Source organism: Dipodomys merriami, unplaced genomic scaffold (genome assembly GCF_024711535.1).
Source record: "Dipodomys merriami isolate MVZ:Mamm:240054 unplaced genomic scaffold, mDipMer1.0.p SCAF_22, whole genome shotgun sequence".
Taxonomy (NCBI): domain Eukaryota; kingdom Metazoa; phylum Chordata; class Mammalia; order Rodentia; family Heteromyidae; genus Dipodomys; species Dipodomys merriami.
In genome coordinates this window covers 6385101-6407430 of record NW_027203604.1, presented here as the reverse complement: position 1 = coordinate 6407430, position 22330 = coordinate 6385101, and the positions used below count along the sequence as shown (strand labels likewise).

General features: G+C 38.1%; 1 pseudogene; it reads right to left on the bottom strand.

Moving 5' to 3' along the window:
* Nucleotides 1–628: 628 nt before the first annotated feature.
* On the bottom strand, nucleotides 629–1278 carry LOC138834915 (mitochondrial import receptor subunit TOM40 homolog pseudogene; annotated as a pseudogene).
* Between the last annotated feature and the right edge of the window lie 21052 nt (nucleotides 1279–22330).

Below are 22330 nucleotides of genomic sequence, written 5' to 3'. Positions count from 1 at the left end.
TCCAAGAAACTGGTGTGGTGATTCTAGAAGATGGGAGTGTTTTCTGCTTGGCAGAAATCTGGTTTCAAAGGACAGGAAGAAATCTGAAGAGATCCCAGAAGACAGAAAGCTTGAATTGTCTGATTATGCTGGTCTCTGGACTCATCTTTAAAATTTAGGGTTACTACATACCCTCCATTATTCTGGTTCTGCTTACCAAGGTGACCAGGATAAAATTCTAACTAGAAAAAAAAAGAGATCATGTGGGCTTGGAGCATGCTTTGTGTTTCTGGCTCCCCCCACCATAATTTGTTTATGTATTTTTCTGTAAAATATCCTAGTTCTTCCATAACTTACAAACATGATTTACACGGAGGGTTAGCAGGTACAGTGGACTGGGTAGGAGCTCCTGTGGCTGCCCTGGGTGGGCTCGGTGAGGCCCATGTGGAGGTTAAGCTGCCACAACAGTCCTTCCTGAGATTGTCCAGCTGCCTCTACCTTGGAAGATTCCAGAATCTCCTCTGGGACCCCAGGCCCTTTGGTGGTGGGATCCTGAAGCCCCTGGCCAGCTGCTGGTGGGCAGGACCCCTTCTCCACTGTCTCCACCCAGGGTGAAAGGGAGGGAGGCATAAGGGGTGAAGGAGGAAGGTCAGAGGCTGATGGTTAGACTGAAGTTGCACAGGAACTGCTTCCTGGCCCCTGGGGCCAGTGTGATAGGCAGGGCTGGGAGCTTCTTCTCCAGGATCCAGTTGCTGTCCACAGAGCCTTTGAAGAGGAGGTGGTCTGTGGGCAGGTCCCGCTGGTACCTGAAGGAGAGCCTGGTGTCCTGCATCCTTGTGCTGGCCTTGAACTCTACACCCACCTGCTGCTGGTTGCTGGCTTTGTGGTAGTATGTGGCGTGCTTGGCCAGCATGACCATTGCCAGCCCGTTGTTCATTGGGCATTTCCCTGCTACAGACATGACTGTGCCCCCTCCCCTGCTTCCAGTAGTAGACCAGCTCTCCAGCCAGGGCCAGGCACAGTGTGACACTTTGGAGGTAGTGGGCCACAAGGAAGCCTGACCCCACCCAGACATCAGGGTGTCCTGGGTGTCCCGGAAGTTGGAGATCCCCAGTACTTGTGTCCACCTGTCGGCTCATGACCTTGGACTGCTGGGTCTGAATGGCCATCTTGGACCTAAGGCATGACCTGAGCATTGAGGCTTCCACAGTTGTCCATGTCGCCCACTAGCATGGGTGGTGCTAGGCAGCTAACACAGGCATTTGGATCTGTGCCACAGCGAACATGAATAGCTGCCATAATTTCCTCATCTATTTATTGGATCCTATTAGATTGTATTTATATTTGAAAGCTGCCTCAAATCCCTTTGTGAGCAAAACAGGATATAGATGCATGAATGGAAGAATATAGCACTGTAATGAAAATGAGGGGAGAGTAAACCCGGCTCCCACAGATGCCAAGGCTCACCCACACAGTGATTTATCACGATGCCTGGGAGCTCACCGCCAGCCAGACTTCATTGAGATGAGCAGGTTGAGAATGAGCACACTTTTCTCCTATCAACACATTGATAATTTATGATTATATCTTCACATCCCTTGAAAACTGAAAGCAAGGGAATGCAATATTAGTGCCACGATTTGGGTTAAGGCAGATTAGATGGTTGTTGTCTTAGAAGTCAGAAGGAAGGACCCTGGCAAAATGAGTCAGAAGACTGAAATTCTAAAAGCAAAGGAGATGAAGCTTACAGAAAAGTGTGAGACACATTGGTCATCTCTCCCTGGTATCAAGGGCATAGTAATAAACCTGTTCAGAGAAGCAGACCACTTCTTTCTCAAGAGGCTGAATGAGTCACAAGGAGAATGCACCCCAGGGCCACAGGTCAACTCACACCTCTGCCATACTCTACTGGAGCTACATGTTCTGGAACCAATGCTAACCTTTCTGTATTAATTTCCCATACATGAAATAGAGATAATAATAGAATGAGTCTCATACACAGCCACATGGAACAAATTAGTTGATATTAGCAAAGTGTTTAGTGTGTGACATCATCACATTGGCTAACTGAAATATGGGTGTGACCATGATCCAGGAAAGCACAGGATATTATCAAGGTCACAAATTACCTGTGATCTGGACTTCAAAATCTATTTTATTTTTCCTTTTAAGAGATATTCATAAAATAGAAGTATAGGATAAATACTAGAAGGAAGAGTTGGGGAGGCAAAGAGTATGCCATACCAATGGAAGAGAACAGGGCTGGATGTGTGACTCAAGTGGTAGAGTACCAGCATAGTAAATGCGTGACCCTGACTTTAATCTTAAATCTCTCTCTCTCTCTCCCTCTGTCTCTCTGTCTCTCTGTCTCTCTCTCTCACACACACACAGAGTTGTTTATTGTTTTGTTTTGTTTTGGGCTTTTTTGGACCAAATAAGATAGTTCTTAAATGCCGAGCCTTGTCATTACCAGAAGGTAATTTCTTCATGCTTATGGGAATATTGCAATCCCAGGGCGTATTGTAATCCCAGATGTTGAAGGGAGTATAATGGCAACAGAAACATAATGGGAGTCATAGACATAATTAAATTTTGCTAGCAATTTTATTAAAAAGAAATAAAGTAATGCAGATAAAATGAGCTTTAATAATACATTTCATTTAAACCAATGTACCCACAATATTCCTTCAAAATGTAACCAAATGTAAAAAAATGGCATATTTCACTTTGTCTTTTCCTCCAACTAAGTCTTTGAAATCTAATGTATATTTTAAATTTCCAGTGTAACTTAATTCAGATTAGGCACATTTCAAATGCTTATCCGATAAATGTGACTATTGGCTCTGGTTCTGTTTAGAGCACTTCTGTATCTTCAGTGAGAAGAATCCTGTAGAAGTAGTCTGGAGATTCCTCAACAACCATAGAAGTATCCAAGAGTGGTGTTGCTATATTTATCCCAAATATTTATCCCAAATATTACAAGTCAGGATATGGTAAGGCCATTTGTACAACCATGTTTGTTGCTGTACTATTCACCATAGCCAAGGTGCGGAAACAGCTCAGATGCCCTTTGATGGATGAATGGATCAAGAAAATGTGGTATCTGTACATAGTGGAATGTTACTTATCCACTATGAAGAATTATATTACATTATTTGCAAAGAAGCGAATGGACCTGGGAAAAATTATGTTAAGAGAAGTAAGTCAAGGTCAGAGAGAAAGGATCTAAATTATAAATATATAAGACATATACAAAAAAAGACATATACAGGTACATATGCATATGTAGACAAACATATTAACAGAAATATGGTATATACAGGGAAGAATTAAAATAACAACTCTTTAAAACAACTAACAGTCTAACAAAATAAATACCAAGAAACTGGTACTTGAGGTGCTGTAGGCAGGGAGAAGGGGGTGTTAAGGGGAAAGAGATATATGAATGATGAGAGGAAGCAGGAAAAGAAAATATCCAACATATATCCTATGAAATTAAGAAGCCTGAGAGGAGGGGTGGGGTTGGGAGGAAAAATAATGAGAGGGGTGATATTGACCAAGATGTATCATGTTCTTGTAAAACTACTTGAGGATAAAAATATTGTAACAATGAGATGTACAGGACATTATGTCAAAAAATGAATTTTACAACTTTGGCATGGGGAGGGTGGGGGAAGATGGGAAGGGATGGGAAGGGGAACAAAGGAGGAGGCAACAATGCTTGATAAGAAATGTACTTCTTACCTTGCTTATGTAATTGTAATCCCTCTGTATGGTATTTTCACAATTAAAAAAATAAAAAAAATATATAATTAAAAATACAAAGAATCTTTGTCATTAATCTTCAATTATTACACACTGGAGATTCAACAATGTTTACTAGGAATAAATTTTTATTTCTGGGATAAAGTAAGTAATCCTCGCCTGTTCAAATTGAATTCAACCAAATCGAACTAGTTCAAATATAACTAGTTGAAAACTGGATCAAGCTGTTTTAATCAAGCAGGCCAGTGTGGACCAGTTTTAATAAGCGCAAATATTTCTAGTTACATCTAATGCTATTGAAAATAGTCTACCTCCATATGTTATTACATGTTCTGATCATATAATTTCACCTGCATTATTCTAGTCATTTCAATAGCATCTTGCAAATTCAAAGTGGAATAGTCAGGTTCAAATAATATTAAATATTTTATCTATTTATGTACAAAAACATATTGCTAGACTCATGACACCATGGAAATGAAGTCAGAAAACAGGCTTAAAACCTTGGTCCACGTGATCAGGTATGATATCTCCAACCTCCTGATATGTACTACCTCATAGATTTCATTTTTCTACTAAAATCTCTAATCATTGTCAGCAACACAAGACTTGTGATTGATACTGCTTCATTCTAACTCTTGGGAATTTTATCTGTGTTGATTTCAACATACCAAATACCTGGAAAGAGATTTAATCAACAAGGGACACATCTTTGTAATCATTCTCTATCAGCATTATAGACTTGTAAATGCTTAAATCTAAAATGTTTGTTTGTTTGTTTTTTGGTAATTATAAGTAGTTGTACAAAGGGGTCCAAAGTGGGTTTTGATGCTTAATCTTGGGGTGCAAAATAGAATAAGGGCCCTGGCTTCATAGAGTTTATAAGCTAATGGGAGAAAAACAAAGAAATGAATTAGCTCACTTCTGATATTTTTACATGATGAAAATGAGTTTACTCAAAGAGATGAAAAAGAGAAACTGTGGGAAAAGCCCTACTGATTAGCATTTCGATAAAGTGAGATTGAGAATGGATTTGGAGGAGGAGGAGGAAGTGGTAGACTAGCAAAGGAAAATATAGGGTAACTATTTTATCATTTGCATTATTTATAATGAAAACAAAAGTGATTGCCAAATCTCCTTATTCCAGGTCTGAAGGAAGTTTAACCTATGTTCCTTCTAGATAGCAAAGGAAGACACTGAACCCTGAAAACCAATGCAAAAGAAAAACTGTCTAGAGAATAATGAAAGAAAAATGTTCCACATGTTTTCTGTCTGAGAGAAAATGGTGATTTTAAATGTGAGAGAGCCCTTGTATGGTGAAACTTATAGTCTGGAGAGCATTTCGGCAGGATTTTAAATTATAAAAGGGTAATATAACATAGATGCTTTCAAGGGTGTTGAGTAAAATAAAGGCTTGCCTTGCTGGCCCCACTTTCAGAAACCTTGAATATGAGGAAACATAAGACCTGGATTAGTCACAGTTCTTTAAATAACAGGATCATGAACATCATGTATAAATGTATATCATCAGATATATGAGACAATGAGAGAGAGGAAGAAAGGGAGAGAGGGGTGTAAATATTAATTTAATTGTAAGGAATTGGTCCATATAAGTACAAAAGGTAGAAAAATTAAAATTAAAAAATCCCTGAGACTGATCAACAGTCTCAACAGAAAACAAAAAGGAGTTGTAATTTCAATTCCAATTCTGTCCTGCCCCTGGGTGGAAAAAAAAATAAAAACTAGTTTTTTTCTACTAAGGCCATGAATAGGGATGAACCATGGTAATGCTTGCAGGGATAAGGTGAGGCATACATCCAAGAAAAGTTTTCAAAATAAAGAAAATGGAAGAATCAAATGTGTGGAGATGGGGAAGAGAGTCTAAATTGCCTTACAAGTGCTTAGGTTGAATGACCAAGTGGATTTAGGCTCTATTACTCAGGATGGGAACATAGGAAGAAGAGCAATGACTGTGTAGGAGAAAGAAGGTATGGATATTTAATGTATGTAGTAAATTCAGATTGGATGATAGCAAATTTGAAAAGCTGGTGGGGCTTCCAATGGACATATGCTAAATCTTCTGAGCTTGAGTTCACAGGAGGTTGGGAAACTTAGGAGCAAAGTGTACGACTTATCTGCATACTAATGAGAGTATTCTGAAACAGTTTACTAGAACAGACAAATAGTTCGTGGAAAGAAAAAGGGTAGTAGGTCAAGGTTAGGAGAGAAATGACCCCATAGAGACTTTGGAAGGAATAGAAGTAGAATGGAAACAGGAACAAATCACAACATCCAAGGCAAAAGGAAGAAACAAAGGGAATAAGGAATCAAAAATGCCAAACAGTGGGAAACTCCCTACACTGGTCCATGGTGCTCAGCAACAAGGAGTCCAATGGAAACTTTAGCAAGAGAAGCTGAATAGAGAAATGGGAAGGAAAATCAGATTGCTATGGGTTGAAGGATGAATTGAAGGAGAAGAATGGAAACTATGTCAATATTTCCTGTAAAATGGAAACTATTTCTTATGAAAGGAAAAATTAGAAAGGCTCCAGACAAAGAAAAGAGAGAGAGGTGTTAGGGAGAAAGCAGAGCATGGGTTTGGGCTACAGAAAAAGAACCAGGTTAAAGGACAGGTAGAATCTGATGGAGGAAAGTCAAAGGCCTAATCTTGAATAACTTATTTGTGACTGAAGAAAAGCAGAGCACCTGATTGCAAAAATAAATGTCTGTGTAATTGGGAAATCCTCTAACTGAAAAGCTTCATAGTGGTGACCATAAGGAGATCATCATCAGAATGTTGAGATAATCAGAAAGCAAGTGGATGAGAAAATAGTATGGTTTGAAGTAATGACTGAAGGCTCAGGATAGCAAGGGAAGGGAAAAATAAGAAATGGTAAAGTGCCTGACTCCAAATGGAGGCTCTTGAACTTAAGGCATCAGTTGCTACTAGCAGGTGATGCTTTGCTAGATGGCTGATACTGACTGCTGAAGATACAGGCGACTATGTAGCTGAAAGCATTAATGAAAGAAATCTTCCAGTGGATGAACACTTTAATTCTTCCACTCTCTTTATTTTACCTTAGGGTGGCATTACAGAAAAATCACCAAAATATTTCCAGGCTACTTCCCTTTAAAACTTGACTGACTGAACTTCTTAATCTTTTACTCTCCTTAACTATTTTAGCTTAATGTGGAAGGAAGAATAATTAGAATTTTTCTCAAATGTTAAAAAAATTCTGCAATCCATGGGTCCCACTCTATTGGGTCACTAACAATAGTAGCTTAACTTTAAATATTACAGACCCTTCCAGTCACCCTTCCAGAAATCTGAATAAAGAATTTAAAAGATTCATCTGTATACAGGTGCATATATTTGACACAGTGCAGACCTTTCACTGGAAAAACTAAATATCATTCATGCTGAGTAGTTTTGTTTTTTCTTTGTTCGTGTTTTCTTCTGGCATTATTGAAAGGGGAGCAAATCTATTTCCTCTGTCTTCACAGAAATGGAAATTAGTGTTGGAAGTAAGCAATTAAAATCCCCAAGAAGACTGTATTGAAGATGAATTACAATAAGTTAGAAACACCATATGGAGCAGATCAAATCTGATATTGAGCCAGAAAGAAAATGGCAATAAAGGTCTAGAATTCAAGGACAAGCTTTTCTTGCCCCTTCACTCTCTGTGAGGTGCAGGATTTCCACACATTTGGTGTACGAATCATTCACTGTTTTGCAGCCCCTGGTGCAGGACCATATGTGTATTCCACACACTACAGGATGAGATGGAATTGTCTGCCAGTTTCTCTTTAGCCTTGTATTACGGCATTTTACATCTTGCCTCTATTGTTATAACTCATTAAATTAATTAGAGAAGCTTTTAAATATTTGATATCTTCCACTACTCCAGCCTCCCACATACATGACTGATAGTTGCACAAGACTGTGCCTAAAATCACTACTGTAATCCATTTGGGTCTAAAACCCAATCTCATGGAAAATCTAATCGGCTAATTGATTACACACTAAATTATACTTTTCTCTAGCTTGGCCTTGCTCCTGCTTCCAATTTAAAAATGTTATAATTGCTGACTGTTTTTCCAATCACCCTTCAGCCATTTTGATTAGTTTTTAGAAGTCAAGAGCAGCAACCTGGTGCATACTATATTCCCAGCTTCTGGATCCTTCCCTTCCTTCCTTCTTTCCTTCCTTCCTTCCTTCCTTCCTTCCTTCCTTCCTTCCTTCCTTCCTTCCTTCTTTCCTTCCTTCCTTCCTTCCTTCCTCCCTCCATCCTTTCCTCCCTTCCTCCCTCCCTCTCTTCCTTCCTCCCTCCCTCTCTCTCTTCCTCCCTCCCTCCCTCCCTCTCTCCTTCCCTCCCTCCTTCTTTCTCCTTCCCTCCCTCCCTCACTTCCTCCCTCCCTCCCTGCCTTCCTTCCTTCCTTCCTGCCTTCCTTCTTTCCTACCTTCCTTCTTTCCTTCCTTCCTTCCTTCCTTTCTTCCTTCCTTCCTTCCTTCCTTCCTTCTTTCCTTCCTTCCCTCCTTCTTGCCTTCCTGCCTGCCTTCCTGCCTCCCTTCTTCCCTCCCTCCCTCCCTCCCCCTCTCTCTCCTTTCTTTCTTTCTTTCTTTCTTTCTTTCTTTCTTTCTTTCTTTCTTTCTTTCTTTCTTTCTTTCTTCCTTTCTTTCTTTCTTCCTTCCTTTCTTTTTTCTTTCTTTCTTTTTCTTTCTTTCATCCTTCCTTCCTTCCTTTCTTTTCTTTCCTTTCTTCCTTGTTCCTTCCTTTCATTCTATGCTCCCTTTCTCATCCTTGTACTCTCCCTTTGTATATCTCTTTCCCTTTCTCCCTCCTTCTACTTCTCTTTCTGTCTCTCCATTTCTCCTTCACACCATTCCTCTCTCCATTCTTATCTTACTCTCTCTTTTCTTTCTTTCATAATTACAGCAAGAATTTATAAGCCATCAGAGATAGCTCTTGTAATACTTTTTTTTTCTAGTAGGATAACTTCATAAAGAATTGGCAGATTGGGTAACCTAGCTTAAACTTAACTTTATTGACATTTTGGGCCAATTATATTTTATAGAGAGCTATGCTAGGCATTGTTCTTTTTCTCTGTCCATTAGATATTAATAACCAATCACCTGAAATGGTAATGATCGAAAATATCCCTAGCTAGGTGCAGGTAGCTTACACCTATAATCCTAGCTACTCTGGAGTTTGAGAGCTGAAGATCATGTCTCAAAGTCAGCCTGGTCAGGAGAGTCTGTGAGACTCTTATCTCCAATTAACCCCTAGAAAACTAGAAATAGAGTTGTGACTCAGAGTGGTAGAATGCTTGCCAGCCTTGAGTGAAGAGCTCAGGGACAGCATCCAGGCCTGGAGTTCAAGCCCTATAACCAACAGGGGAAAAAAGATGTGCCCCTAGACGTTGTCAAATAATACTTGAAACATCATCCTTGCTTTAAAACCACTTCTTGTAGGTAAGTTTTGGAACCTTGAAAAATACACATCAATAACAATACACTCATTCCTCTACAAAGAATAAATAGCATTAGGAGGAACAAAGCATTAATTCTTAGAGAGCATTTTAATAGTGGGTAGAAACAAATCCCCAATCCATGAGAAAGTATATGAGAAAGGAAGAGAAAGACAGAGAGAGAGACACAGAGAGATATGAAGAGACACACAGGTAGACAGACAGAGAAGCAGATAGAGATAAAGAAACAGAAATAGAGAAGAGAATATGTGTGTGTGTGTGTGTGTGTGTGTGTGTGTGTGTGTGAGTTTGTGTGTGTATGTGTGTTGTCGGTGTGTTCTTAGAACCATGAGAATTCCAGAAGCTAGAAAAACTAAAGTAAGTTAAGGAAAAAGTGCCCCTGAGCAGGAATAAGAAGTGGAAAGGAGTGACTAAGAAACTGAAAGCGAAACTCTCTGTTCACGTTTTCCTCTGTTCTATCTCAATTGAACTGGTCAGTAAAATTGATTGCCACCTTCTCTGCTCTCATCTACCACACCTAATCCATTACAAATCCTATTGACTTTATCTCTCAGATATCTCCTACCCCACCCACTGGTTTCCATCTCCATTACCACCTCACTAGTCCAAATTATCACCATCTCTTTTCTGAACTACTGTAATATTTTCTAACTGTCCAGGAGATCCCAACCTGGCACTAATCCAATTTAGCCTCGGCCTTGTAGTCAAGAGATGTTTTCCAAAGTTCACATCCAATCAGGGCCTCCACTACTTCATATCCCTCAATGTTTCTATTATTCTTTTAAAAAGTTTTTTTTTAATTGCTCAGACCAGCATGGTTTCACACTGTGTCCCTCCAGCCTCATTACTTAACATGGTCTTATTTCATTCACTTCTACTCCCTCTTTCCTCCTCTTCTTTTTTCTATTCCTTCTTTGCACATCCTGTTATCTTCATTTTGAATGAACTTCTTTTTATTCATTCCCAGATCTCAGTGGTACCTTGTATAAATTTTATCAATATCATTTTCTATCAGATTGTTTACTTTTAAGAGCTAAAAGAGATCTGGTCTATTTGCATCTCAGAAGACCATAATATCAGCATATAGCCTTTGTCCTATAAATATATATTTTATTGTTGAATGAAGAAATTCATAAATGAATGAATAATATTGCCAAATAATACATAACAGATCCCTGCAAGTAGGAATAACTTTGTGTAAAATGTTATTCACTCAGTCTGATTACATCATAATCAATTCATGTGGAAAGGAAGCCATGAGCGCTTGGCCAGCAATACTCGCAAAAATGTCTTTGTATTTTCCTCAGGGACCTTACTATGTGCCAAGAGCTGACTAGATGCATAATAAAGAATGAATAAGCAAGTGAGCAGTGGGTAGATAGTTGGATGGATGGCTAGACTGATGGCTAGACAACTCTGAATGATGAACTCCATGAGGTTAATTTTTCTTTTTACATCATACCACTGGATATTACTGAAGTCCTTTCAACATTAATCTCCATGTGTTTTTGTTTCCTTCTATTCTTTTTCAATGTTTTCATGTCAGAGTTCTGAACAAAAGTCAGCTTCAAGATTAGGAAAGACAGAGGTAGGACTAGTAGCATACATCTATAATCCCAGTGCTTGAGAAGCTGAGGAAAGATGGTTATGAGTTTGAAGACAACCAGAAGGAAAGGAAGAAAGTAAGTAAGAAAGAAAGAAAGAAAGGGAGAGAGAGAGAAAGAAAGAAAGAGAGAGAGAGAGAAAAGATTGAGGCTTAAATAATCTGATACACTGGGAAATTATTGTAAAAGTGCCTTTGGTAAATAGAATTTTGAAATACTTCCTAGACCATATTCTCTGGATCATAGAGAGCTTGTCTCTCTTGGCCTCTTGTCTGGGTATTTGGAAAATAAAAATGAAAGCAGGATCCCAGGATGATTAGATGAAGACAGTCACCTATGGCAAAAGTTGGCTAATACAATGAGTGGCATTTGATTTGTACTCTCAGGGTAACATATATTTTTTTCCTATGTGTAACTTTCTTGTACAGTCATGATGATAGTGGTTTTGGTAAGCACTTCATTAAATTCTATACTTGACAGATAGCCACATGCATGAGCTTACTTATTCTTTGTGATTACTAGGTATTATGTGTTAAGGGTAAGAAAATGAGACTCAGAGAAATCAATTACTGGATCTTAATTCATACTTTCTTTTTTTTGCCAGTCCTAGGGCCTGGGCATTCCCAGCCCTCTCTTTGTGGAACATGAGAGAAAATAGAAGGTGATCATAATAGATCTGTTACATTTATACACAATGTTTTTGCAGATTGCTTCAAAAACTATGTGGCCAATATCTGTGACATTTGTGTGAGTTCACACTTATGAATCCAATGCTTTAGATACATTACCTAATGTGATTCCTAAATAATCTATCAAGTAATATCCCAGTTTAATGATGAAGTTGGTAATACTCAATCTAAGGTCTATAGCCAACAACTCTGCCACATCTCCATCAAAAGTCTTAAGAGGGTTATTCAATGTCCTATTTGTAACAATTCTGACAAATTCCTTTGCCAAGGTAAGGAAAGGAGAAACTCATCATTATCTAAGGACAAACAAGAAGACAACTTGAAATAGCAAACCAGTGGGAGATAGAAGCAGGACTTTATTCAAAGAAACCTCTTATGAAGGAATCCTTTAGCAGTGTGTGAAACTTCTGAGGTTGTCTGCTGGGATAGCTAGAGTGAAGAGTACCTTGGTTTATGGTGAGAATTCATGCAGCTCTGAAGATAATTCATGCTGGAGAAAGGAAACTAGCCTATCAAAATTAGTAGTTTCTCTGAAATGCTTTAGACTAAGGAAAAAAAATTGGAATTAGTTGTGAGTTGATAGAATGGAAATCTGGGGAAATGGCTTAGAAACTTGGCATAGTACTTAGAAAACTGAAGTAGAAAGGTCAGAGAAAAGTATAATGATGACTATGTGAAAAGAGGATGACCAGAAGATGATTTAACACTAAATTTATCCATCTAAGTACATCAGTTCAATATTGCCAATAATAACAATAACTAATAATAATAGCTAACATTTAGGATCTAAAATGTTCCAGGTGCAATTCTAAACACAAGGCAATTGAATTCCCCAGTGATTGGACAGTCAATGTTGATATTACAATAGGATTATGGAATGATGTTTTCTCCCCTTGGTCCAAGCCCTGACTCTGCCTCAATTAGCTATGGTAGAACAAGGACAGGTTAATGTCCATCTTGTTTCCATTGTTTCCACATCTCTAAGATGGGGATGATTATTAAACCTACCATAAAGGATTGTTTGGGGCCAAATGAATAAATACATGTAAAGAAGCCTACCTAGTAAGTATCAGATACATGGTAAGTGCTCTGTAGGAACAGGTTGAGCGACCCTAAACTGCAAAGTTTGCAACATTGTTGAACACCAAGTTTCTAAGCTATTTCTCCAGATTTCCATTCTATCAACTCACAACTAATTCCAATTTTTTTCCTTAGTCTAAAGCGTTTCAGAGAAACTACTAATTTTGATAGGCTAGTTTCCTTTCTCCAGCATGAATTATCTTCAGAGCTGCATGAATTCTCACCATAAACCAAGGTACTCTTCAGTCTAGCTATCCCAACGGACAACCTCAGAAGTTTCACACACTGCTAAAGGATTCCTTCATAAGAGGTTTCTTTGAATGAAGTCCTGCTTCTATCTCCCACTGGTTTGCTATTTCAAGTTGTCTTCTTGTTTGTCCTTAGATAATGATGAGTTTCTCCTTTCCTTACCTTGGTAAAGGAATTTGTCAAAATTGTCACAAATAGGACATTGAATAACCCTCTCAAGTCTTTTGATGGAGATGTGGCAGAGTAGTTGGGTATAGACCTTAGATTGAGTATTACCAACTTCATCATTAAACTGGGATATAATTCTTGGTAGAGTATTTAGGAATCACATTAGGCAATACATCGAAAGCATTGCATTCATAAAAGTGAACTTACACAAAGCACAAATAGAAAATTCCACACCATGAAATTTTGTTTCACGCAAAAAAAATTATTTAAAGCATTGCATAAAATTACTATTGGGGCCACGTGTTGATGTCTCATGTCTGTAATCCTAGGTACTCAGGAGACTGAGATTTGAGGATCACAGTTGGTTAAAAGCCAGCTGGGCAAAGAAGTCCATGAAACTTGAGAAGTTGTCGCTAATAAATTACCAAAAATTTGGAAGTGGAGCTATGGCTTAAGTGGTAACACATTAGCCTTGAGCAAAAGAAATCCAGGGACAGCACCTGGGCCCTGAGTTCAAATCCCAAGCCTGGCAAGAATAATAAAACCCTTTAGGTTATGTATGTAAGTAATATACCGAACATAAATAAATTTTGCATTAGGCTGTATCCTGTGCCCAACATCTTTCTCCCCTTCCACGCACCACACATTCCTAAGTTCAAAAAAGTACTTTCCATCCCAAGTATTTTTAATAGGAGATATTCAAGCTGTATTTTTAAAATTACTTTCATTAGCCCTGTTTTACATATGAAGAAATACAAACATGAAGAAGTAACTGACTCACAGTGCTACTACTACTGTTTATATCTAGGCCTCTACTCCCAGGATCCATTCTCTTAACCAGAATTTTCTTTGTAATGTGAAGAATACTGGTGGTACTTAGGAGCATATTTAGACTTCTGGAGTCAACTAGCAAAGGCTGAGATCTACCTTTCCCTTTGAGACCCATAAGAAATAGAATAATAATAGGTAGTCATCTCCCAAACATGTTTGCTTCCTAATCCTAGAATTTATGAAGGTATTATGATACCTAATGACAAAACAAAATTAAATATAGAGATATAACTGAGATCGCTGGTCCACTGACCTTAAAATGTATACCATCATGGTATACATGATGGAAATAGTACTGAGGTACCAGCTTAAAAGTTTGAGATTGAGGGTCTTAAGGGATCTGGGTTCAAATTCTGTCTTCATCAGTGGTAACTGCTATTTGGGAAGTAATGGAACATCTTTAGGCAATGCACTTTTTCATCAGTAATGTACTGGTAGTAAATCTATTTCATTGTAAGAACTGATGGTGATGCCTCCTGAGGTGGTATCTGTTATCCAGTAACATACTTTGCAACTGAGAAGTATCTTTACTGTCTTCATTTTACCCATGGGGAAACTAAGGGCAAAGAAGAGAATAATTTGAAATAATAAACAAGTGGGAGATAGAAAAAGACTTGATTCATAAATTTACAATCCTGTTATAAAAATCCCTTCCACTACATCTCATTGCTTTCATCAAATGACTTTAAAAAGGCATTGCTAGTGTCAATAGTGGCTAAACTACTTTGGCTTCATTTACTCCTTTTCCAACAAGAATTGAGAGTTGCTTGGTCAAGCTGAATGCTTGAAGAAGGAACCTTTATTAGCCTTTCTTACACTGCTCCACACAGGCACACTGTCCTAGGAGCAGAGCATGCCTGCTACCTGCGTGATTCCAGACCCAATGGGTACCGTTGTTTATAGAGGTGTGGTTGTCCAGGTTATATGTGTGGTTGTGCAGTCTATAGAGAACCCATGATTTCTCTAACTTTACCATCAGCAATTGTGCTAAGCATTTATACTAGCAATTAAAACTAAGTAGTTGTAATACACGAAAAGAAATTCTCTAAAGAAAGTAAACTATTGTCACAAATCAAGATCAGTTCACAACAAGAATATAACTGACAAAAGCAAAACAATGAGCAAACCATGAACTTACCTACATCTTTTAAGAAACATGTTAGGAAAACATTTCACAAAATGCCCTTAGCATTGCATTATGTTTAATAGCAACCAAGTATTACCAAGGCTGGAAAAACAAATGGGTAAGTTGGTAGGTTACCAAACTCCTTCTCAGAATGAAATTAGATAGAGTAGATACATTGCTGTTAACTATGTTACAAAACAGAAGGCTGGAAAACAAAGTTCATGCTAGAAATAAAGCTATAGACCTGTCCAGTTCAGATTGTAGCTTGAAACTGTCTGAAATGGATCTATAAACACATATGTGTGGGTTCATTAAATCATAACAGACTTTAATGAAATGCATTAAAACTTTTTGTTTAGTTTTTTTTTTTGATAAGTACATTTTGAGTGGTAGCTTCCATGTAAGAGTAGGCTTATTATAAGATAGGCCCTATTTCCATACAGGATTGCAATGAAGACAGGAAATCATGTGACTGGATATGGGAGTTGAAAGAAACAACATACTAAGGTAGGGAAATGAAGAAAGGTATTTTGGAAGAGCTGACTTTAGATATAAGGTATGACTAAGGGGTGGACTTCAGCAGAAGGGATAGAAGGACAGCCAAAGATGGGTGTGTGCTCAGTGTGTGTGAGGAGCAGGAATGAAATAAGAAACTGACTTACTCCATCAAAAAAATTTATGAAGAAACTTCCATATGCTATGTTCATTTGAGGGCAGTGCGATGAAGGAGACAGATGGTATCTATACCCTCATAGCAGGTTGTAAAATTTGTTCATAGATACAGTACATTCAAAGAAAGAAATCATGGATGATATCAGTCCTGTGTAAAAGCAAAAACAGATTCTTGGCTTGCAACAAGCATTTTTCTTAATCTACTTCACCATATGAAAAGGGTGCATTTATGACTGCTCAAAATAAATGTACCACTAGCAGATAGAGCCTAGTCTGGGAAAGAAGAAAAATTTGCTTTGCTTTTCCTTTGCTTTTGTTTTAATAGAAAAGAGACCTTGAAAGCTCCTCTAGAATTGCTAATATAAATGCTTTCATTTCATAAATGAGTAAGAATATCCATAAGAGATTATCTAATCTCTGAATTGATACTAACTTGTTGAGTTTAGATATGCTAGCCACTTAATACTGGTAACAGTATATACTAGCTGTTACTTTGGGCTTTTTCCTCTCTCTCTCTCTCTTTCTCTCTCTCTCTCTCTCTCTCTCTCTCTCTCTCTCTCTCTCTCTCTATCTCTCTCTCTTTCTCTCTCTCTCTCTCTCTCTCTCTCTCTCTCTCTCTCTCTCTCTCTCTCTCTCTCTCTCTGTGTGTGTGTGTGTGTGTGTGTGTGTGTGTGTGTGCTGGTACTGGGACTTGAACTCAGGGACTCGACATGCTGTCCTTTCAGTTTTATCTCTCAAGATTACCACTTGAGCCACACTTGTGCTATTGGCCTTTTTTGTGTGTGTGGTTAATTGGAGATTAAAGCCTCAGTCTTTCTTTTTTGTATATAATATTATTGTAAAAATATTGTACAAGGGGTGACAGTTTCATGAGTAAGGTAATAAGTACATTTCCTATTGAGCATTGTTACCTCCTCCTTTGTTTTTCCCCTACCATCCCTTCCCTCTGTATCTCCCCAACTCCTCCCACCCCCCCCCCCCAAGTTGTAAAGTTCATACTCAACATAGTGTCTTGTACATTTCCTTGTTACAATGGGTCAATCTATATCCTTATTTCAGCATTTTTTTATTTCCATTCCCTTCCCCAAATTAGAAAAATGTATACACAAGATGCAGGGCACTGGAATTAAATACAGTGACAACAGGGGTTATACCATGGGGGAAGAACATTCAAAAGAAACAAAAAAAACACATGGTACATTATAAGTACATTAAAAACAATGGCAAGAAAGATAAAACCACTTGTGTCTCTATCTTGCGGTTCATTTTGCTTAGCACCATCTCATATGGTCCCAGGCACATAGATTTTGAGCCTTTTGGCTTGTCCTAGACATATACTAGTTATTGCAAATAAGGGAAACCATGGCACCTATGTTTCTTTGGACCTTACTTCACTTAATATAATTTTTCCAAGTCTGTCTATTTCCTAACAAATGAGGCAGTGTCATTCTTTCTGAATTCCATTGTATAAATATACCACATTTTCTTGATCCATTCATCTACTGAGGGGCATCTGGATTGGTTCCATAGCTTAGCTATGGTAAATAATGCTGCAATAAACATAGTTGTACTGGTAGCTTTAGTATGGTCTTGTTTGTGATCATTCAGGTAAATGCCCAAAAGTGGGATTGCTGGGTCATAGAGAAGCTCTATGTAGAGTCTTTTGAGGAACCTCCATACTACTTTCCTAAGTGGTTGAATAAATTTACACTCCTGCCAACAATGAAGTAGGGTTCCCTTTTGGCCACATCCCCTCCAGAATCTTTTGTTATTAGATTTCTTCATTATAGCCATTCTAACTGGGGTGAGGTGGAATCTCAATGTTGTCTTGATTTGCATTTCTTTTATGTAAAACCTCAGTCTTTCTTGCCTGGGCTAATTTTGAACCATTATTCTCAGATCTCAGTTTCAGTGGTCCATTCACGTTGATGGTTTTATAATAGATTATCCAGGGAACTGAAATGTACAATAACAACAAAAAAATGGCAGGTTCCTGAGTCCATTTCATTTCCAACTGTTATAGCTGCTTTTAGTTCCATGTTCTTATTCCTAAAAATTACCCTAGTGAGCAAACAATTGAACCTAGAAACTGAGCTAGCAATTGAGAGCTAAAAATTGATATTAGATGTCACTTTGGGTTCTCTCTGTTTCCATGTTTCCTATATGAGTCTCAAGTGGCAATGTTCATTTTTGGATACATTCCTGGGACTTGCACAGATCTGTGTGGGAATGTGGTACCCTCATCTGAAAATGGAAGATTCTGCTTCTCAAGGGAATGCAGCCTTCACAGTGTAGTGAATGGTGATTGGCTTGCTAGAGCTTTGGGATTTCTTTATGCCAGTTCACCAGGGTCAAACTTCCAGGACTGACAAGGGTCCATATGCTCCAAAACTGTACACTCAGCCCTTTCACAGCAGGCAAATAGAAATCCCCAGCTGGGTTTAACATTCTTGTTTTGTTCTCTAATCAGCAAAAATTCTTTTCCCCTCCAAGTCAGTATTTGTTCATGTGTTTCCTGAGGCCTGGAAGGAAGGATATTAAGCAGAGAACACACCCAAGCATATAAGTGGATAGATTAAAAGATCCAGATGGACACCCAATGTACGCACATAAATACAGAAAAAAGCCAAACTGGAGCACTAAGTGGTGGCTCTTACTGTAAAATGGCACTGAATACTGCCATTTCTTCTATTTCTAAACCATTTAAATTTCAGGGCTCATTTGCTGTACTGGTTGTATAGCCATTGGTGACCCAGGGGACTTCTGCATTCCCTGCTAGTCTTTTTCCTATTCTTTTTAAAGGCAGTAAATTTATTTTTCTTAACAAACTAGTTCTATTTTTTTTTACACAGTGCCCTGCCATTTCCTGAACCTCTCATTGCAAAGCCAGGGGTAAAAGGAAAGGTCCAAACTGATTCTCATCTCTCCTGAAAACTGACTTTGGGCCATGTGTATATGAATACCTGGAACTGTTTGAATGCTCCCAGCCTCTCCTAGTAGTCACTTCACAGGTCAAGAAAAACATGAAAAGAAATGAAGAGTCAGAAGTTTTCGTGTTCATGGACCACCTGGGAGCCAGATACCTTTCACAGAGTGATGGTAATCCTGATGGAGCTGTGGATCTTTATTGTTTTCATGAGATTAGGATATTTGATAAATGTCACAAATAATTATTTGAGTGATGAATCAAATGTAGCACTACATGCCATGTCTCACTATATCTGAGATCCAGGACTCTGAGACACATCCTGAACCTTCAGACACCTGATTTGGAAAAGGGATCCAGAAAGGATAGCAAAGTTTTGCATAAGAATATTTTTTAAATATTGTTATACTTTTAAGTGTTTTTAAATGAAAAAGGCAAAGCCACATTTACAGGAAACCTGATTGCTAAGCAATTCCATGTTATGTGTTAGAATTAGATAGAATGGGGAGGGTAGAAACACTGTTGTTTCTATCACTGAAAGAAAACAGAGACTCCCCAACACCCCAGAATGAACTGGAATGCAGTGGGGGTAATTGGAGTGTTTTTCACAAGTATGATTAGATTGCTGGAACTAACACTTCCAGAAAACTCACATGTCCACTTTAAAACCACAGATGCTTTGCTTTCCCCAGAAAATATCTTATACTTGTTAGGTTCCAAATAAAAGCTCTTTGGATAATTACTGAATTAATGTGAAACAGTGAAACTCAAACTGACAAAAGCTCAACATCATTACATATGCATACTGAGAACCATGTAAATAGACAAACAGTCTGTAATATTAGCATGGGTTAATTTTCATGTAGCAGAAACTTCTGAGATCCAGAAACCTGGAATCCCGGCTTTGCGTCTTTACACTTACACTGCCTTAGGAAGTACACAAAGTCATCTTGCTATATTATCTGAGAAGAGACCTTTGACTAGACTAGTGTCCCCACCTGGGATCCCTCTTTTGGGTAACAACTGCTTAGAATTGTTGAGGTTTTGAAAGAATGAGTGTCATGATTTGTCATTATCCTTTCCTCTTATGTTAGTGAGGGAATAATGAGGTATTTGTTGTTGTTGTTGTTTTGATAATATTGGGTTGACCTCAGGACCTTGCACTGCTCAGTTTATCAGCTTACTGGCTCAGCTGGAACTCTACAATTTGAGCCATTCATTCAGTCCTGCTTTTTGCTGGTTATTTTGGTGATGGAGACTAGTTAATTTCCCAGGCTGACTTCAAATTGCCATCTTCTGAATCAATCTAAAAAGTAGTTAGGATTACAGACCTGAGCACCAGTGCTTGGCTTGAAACAAGGTTTTGTTTTGTTTTGTTTGTTTTTAAATCTCCATGGAACTCCGTTCTTCTGAGAGGCGATTAAAAGATCTTGTATTAAGGAAGAAAAGGGAGTGGGAAAACTGAAGTAGGAATCTCTAGCTCCAAATTCTAACCTTCTATCTATAGCAGATTTACTTGTATATATTTTCTGTATCTTGGACTACCAAGTAAGCAATCAACTGGAGAAGTAGTTCTATTGACTATAAAAGATTGAAGACCATTGAATTAACCTCCTTTATTTAAGTTGGAACTGCAAAAATGGTAAACAACATAAACATCCCTGAACGCATGAATGGATAATCAATTGTAGTATATTCATACAACAGCATACTATTCAGCATGTTAAAAAGCCTTATACAAGGAACAATATGAATGAGCTAAGAAATACAGTTTACAGGAGTATACAGTTTATTATTTTATTCATATAATGTCATTTACATGCTTACTCATCTTCTCACATACAATTAGCTGAAAAAGACTATAAGAGAACTTGGTGAAATTATAGAAACATTGTATTGCTTGCTCTAGCAAGTAATTACCTATATATATTGTTTTTTTGGGGGGAGGGGTCTGTCATGGGGCCTGAACTCTGGGCCTGGGCGCTGTCCCTCACCTCTTCAGCTCAAGGCTAGACCTCTACCACTTGTGCCACAGCGCTACTTCTGGCTTTTTTTCTTTTTGCTTATGTGATACTGAGGAATCGAACCCAGGGTCTCAGGCACGCAAGGCAAGCACTCTACCACTGAGCCACCTTCCCAGCCTACCCAGATTTTTTTTAAAGCATTGAGTTACAGACTTAAGATTTGTGCAATTCACTCTATGTAAATCATGTTATGACTTCTAAAAGCAGGCATATTCTATTGATTTTCTGGTCATTGTGGTAAGAAGAGCAATGATAGAATCAACTAAGTTCCCAAGATATTGAGAGAGAGCAATCAAAATATTTCCATGTCCCTATAATAAAATCTATCTCCTCACTCTCATCTCCTCAAACACAAAACACTGACACATGAATTTACATAATGTATACACCCATTCATTTATTCTCTATTAATATTGCTTACTTTCTTACCCATTTCCTCTTTTCTCTATCTTCTTTCCAGACTTTGCTAGGTTTCTAGATTTTTTTTTTTCGGTCGTAGGGCTTGAACTTGGGCCTAAGCGCTGTCCCTCAGCTCTTTAGCTCAAGGCGAGCACTCTACCACTTAAGCCACAGTGCCACTTCCTGTTTTCTGGTAGTTTATTGGAGATAAGAGTCTCATGGACTTCCTGCCTGGGCTGTTTTGAACCATGATCCTCAGATCTCAGACTCTTGAATAGGTGAGATTACAGGCATGAACCACCAATACCTGGCTCAGGATTTGTAGATATTTAAAATAAAAAAAAACTTTCATGTATAAATGAATATTAATGATATAATAATATGATATAGTAATATATATGATATAGTAATAATATTGATATAGTAATATGAATAATATGTAATCCTTATTTTTGGTATTATTTTGTATTCCCACCAGTTCATGAGGATATCTGATAGATCATGAATGTGTGCAACAAAAAATTCTAGTCACAGGAAAGCTTTTCTTTTAAACTTATACCTTTGATACATCTCAGTGACAGATACATAGAAAATAATAATTAACATTTATGGAGTACTTACTATGAAATAGGTTATAGACAATGTGTATAGATTAACCTAAGTTTTTTTTCCCCAACAAAACTTTGAAGTAAATACAGAAAAACCAAAGGCACAAAGAGATTAAAGTAACTTTCCTAAGGGTATACATAAAATAAGTGGAGGAGCAAGTAGAACAAGGGCAGTGTGGCTCTTTTAAGAGTTATGTTGCAGGACAGGAAGCATCTCCGACTATGCAGACACAATGTATTCACTGTAAGCTTCTTGTGCCCTCTCAGAACATTAGTTCATGGCTAGATGCTTTTTCTGTGGTGTCCTTATGGTGTTTTGTTTCAAAGACTTTTCAAACCTATTATCTCCCTGGTGATGCTATTATGCCAAAGATCATTGAATTTTCCTGTAAGGCAATAAAAAAGTAAGCAAAGAAATAGAAGACATTCATGTGCCTGATGGAAGGGACTCCAGTATGCCTTTGACTTTAGAGCAAGTAAGGGAACCAGGTGTCATATTTATTCAGCTCTGCAGCACTGAGCCCATATGTAGCACAGATAGGAGCATGCTTGATAAAGGTGTAATACAGAGGGACCCAAGTCATGGCAAATACTTGTTTGCTTTGTCTTAACTACTCAGAATGACTACTGCAGCAAATCACTACAGACAGGATGGCTTCCAACAAGAACAGGATATTGTTTTACTCTTCTAGAGTCTACAGTCAGAAATCAGCCCACAGA